The sequence below is a fragment of the Siphateles boraxobius genome, unplaced genomic scaffold (genome assembly GCF_051911475.1).
Source record: "Siphateles boraxobius isolate OS27281-9 unplaced genomic scaffold, OSU_SipBor_1 271, whole genome shotgun sequence".
NCBI classification, from domain to species: domain Eukaryota; kingdom Metazoa; phylum Chordata; class Actinopteri; order Cypriniformes; family Leuciscidae; genus Siphateles; species Siphateles boraxobius.
Genome location: NW_027508889.1, coordinates 23,809 through 27,243, shown reverse-complemented (window position 1 = coordinate 27,243; position 3,435 = coordinate 23,809). Strand labels below are relative to the sequence as shown.

At 41.1% G+C, this 3,435-nt stretch overlaps 1 long non-coding RNA gene across 1 annotated transcript; it reads left to right on the top strand.

Moving 5' to 3' along the window:
* The first annotated feature begins 1,923 nt into the window (after positions 1-1,923).
* Positions 1,924-2,604, top strand: LOC143753092 (uncharacterized). Its single transcript, XR_013207524.1, has 2 exons — positions 1,924-2,148; positions 2,569-2,604. It is a non-coding gene; the product is annotated as an uncharacterized LOC143753092 (long non-coding RNA).
* Positions 2,605-3,435: the final 831 nt, after the last annotated feature.

Below are 3,435 nucleotides of genomic sequence, written 5' to 3'. Positions count from 1 at the left end.
AAATTTTCCCCATTGACTTACTATGGTGTAGGACGGCCCATGAAATGGGCCGTCCTACACCATAGAAACCGCTTTTATATTGAACATAACTCTGGATCACAGTGTCGTAGAGACAAAGGGGCGGGCTCATTTTACTCAGACAACCAATCAGTCTCTCAGGATCATTGTGAAGCTATCAAGCCACGCCCTAGCAACCATTTAGAGCACCTTAGCAACAACTCCCATAGACTTCCATTGAAAGAGATCGAAGGGATATCTCTGGACTGAATTGTCATAGAAACATGAGGGTGGTCTCGTTTGACTCGGGGCAGCAAACAGCCAATCATGAATCACCTCAACACTTCCTAGCCACGCCCTAGCAACCATTGTCGAGCACCTTAGCAACCAAAATCCAAAGAGGGATATCTTCCATTCTGAATGTCACAGAGGCATGGGAGTTGGTTTATATCATTCATACTGACAAGCAGCCTTTGGAGTTTCATGATTGGCAGCTGCCAAGCCACTCCCTAGCAACCAAACAGAGTACCCTAGCAACCATTTTGCAAGACCTATATCTCTGCATCAAAACATCGTATAGAGATGGGGGTTGTTTTATACATTCACATTGACTTTGGAGCTTCATGATTGGCAGCTGTCAAGCCACTCCCTAGCAACCAAACATAGTACCCTAGCAACCGTTTTGCAAGACCTATATCTCTGCATCAAAACATCGTATAGAGATGGGGGTTGGCTCTTTTTACTCATGCTAGCAAACAGGACTTGCTACATGCTAAACATGCTAGCAGTGAATAGCTACATGCTAATATTGATTAGCTAAGTGCTAAATCATGCCAATAAAATGCTACAAACTCAACAGTAACCATCTTTGACAACTACCAACCACCTAGTAACACCATAGCAACCACCCAAATTACCCTAGCAACACCCTAGCAACCACCCAGAACACCCTAGCAACTGCCTAGCAACGCCCTAGCAACCACCCAGAACACCCTAGCAACCGCCTAGCAACCACCCAGGATACCCTAGCAACCGCCTAGCAACACCCTAGCAACCACTCAGAACACCCTAGCAACCACCTAGCAACACCCTAGCAACCACCCAAAACACCCTAGCAACCGCCTAGCAACACCCTGGCAACCATCCAGAATACCCTAGCAACCGCCTAGCAACACCCAGGCAACCACCCAGAACACCCTAGCAACCGCCTAGCAACGCCCTAGCAACCACCCAGAATACCCTAGCAACCGCCTAGCAACGCCCTAGCAACCACCCAGAATACCCTAGCAACCGCCTAGCAACACCATAGCAACCACCCAGAACACCCTAGCAACCACCCAGAACACCCTAGCAATGCCCTAGCAACCACCCAAAATACCCTAGCAACCAACCAGAACACCCTAGCAACCACCCAGAATACCCTAGCAACCACCCAAAACACCCTAGCAACCACTCAGAACACCTTAGCAATGCCCTAGCAACCACCTGAACAACATGAATAAGCCATATCTCAGCACCAGAACATAGTACAGACATGTTTGTTGCCTAGTATGCAATCATGTACCACACCCTAGCAACCGAGTGGCGAGTTTTGCCACTGCAAGCACCACTTCACATTTTCTTCTGGAAATGTACATTCTAGTTATTATTATTATGTTTACAAAAAATTTCTATATCAAACTCCTCCTAGAGCTTTAACTCTACATACTCCAAACTCGGCTCAGACACTCAAACTGTTCTGCCTCGGTGTGCTATATCTTTTCTAACTGATCGGACTTACGGTTTTCCTAAAAATGATCAAAGTCGGAAAAAACTCCCATTGACTTAACATTGCGGAATGTTCAGATTTTCAAACTGGCCAACTGTCAAAAATTCAAATCTAAATACCTTGAAGCCCTAGGCTGCGTCCGAAATCGCGTACTTCCCTACTATATAGTATGCGAAAAACAGTACGCGAGCAGAGTAGTATGTCCGAAATCATAGAATTCGAAAAACAGTAGGCGAAAAGTACCCGGATGACCTACTACTTCCGCCGAGATTCTGAAGTGCGCATACGATGGACACTTTACTATCCCATGATGCCACGGGAGCGGAGTTGTTGTCGTTATATTTGAAAAATGGCGGAAAACGGAGACGCGGCTGTTTTCAAGTGTAAGTACTATAAACACTTTTTGTTTCTTTGTGGTTAAATTGTGTTTATTTAACATCATCTAAGTAAACTATTGACTTGTTAAACGTTTAAATAATGAAAATCGCTGGTACAATTTTCCGAATTGGCTGCAAAATGACAATTTTATCATTATTATTATTACCGAACAGAGCGAGCTAATGCCTGTCAGCTAGCTAACGTTAACTCTGTTTTCTTTCAACAAAGACGTTCAAAACTTTTATTTTTTATTTTACAACGATCTTATTTCTCCTTTACCTGTGTTGTTATTATGAAATATTTGTTGGCTAACTGTACATAGCAAGCTAAGTTACTGTTAACAAGTGTACCTCAGCTTGTCCATGTAACATTAATAGATTGACCATGGTTCATCACTAATGTTAAATCCTGTGTTGATGTTGCAGGGGCTGATGAACACACGCGTGTTCTGATTGAGTGGAGAGTGGCTAATGAAGCCCTCTTCACTGGAAAGCGAAATGCTGCAATAAAAGGTTTTGAGTAAGTATACAAGACAAATGTAATATGTAATTTTTTTTCAAGTGCTGTAGATTCAATGGTAAGTTAGTTGTAGATGTAAACATTTCTACTCGAGCTCTTACTGCATTCATTATATGCTTGATTTCTGTGCATTTATTGCAGAGTTTTTATCACAGAGCAGAGGCTAGAGCGCAAAATGTCTGCTGCGCAGATAAAAAAAAATGGGAAAACCTTAAACAGAAATATAAAGTAAGATTTTTTTATTATTATAGTTCACCCCAAAATGAGAATTCTGTCATGATTGAATCATGCTCATGTTTGGCCCTGTAATGCAATAATTTAACGAAGGATATGTTTTACAATATAATTGACTGTCTTTATTCTGTTTTCAAATATGTGTAGGATCTGAAATGTCTACAGACTGGGGTGAGCACTGAGGATGGGGGTGTAACAGCAGCATCCTGGAAATGGTATTCTGCCATGGATGAGGCAATAGGGGGCAGACCCTCCTATATATATATATATATATATACATACACACACACATATATATATGTATATCATGAATGAACCAATAGAGATATTTTTATTTATTTAATGGCAATAGGTTATTTACAGTGGGAAAAAAAATATACATAATGAAGACTTCAGATGTAAAAGACTCCAAGTGCCATCTGTAATTTTGATCAAGCTTGTGTATTTATGTTCAGTTTTTTTCACTGTAAATAACCTATTGCCATTAAAATAAATAAAATAAAAAAAATATCTCCATTGATTCATTCATGTTTATTCAT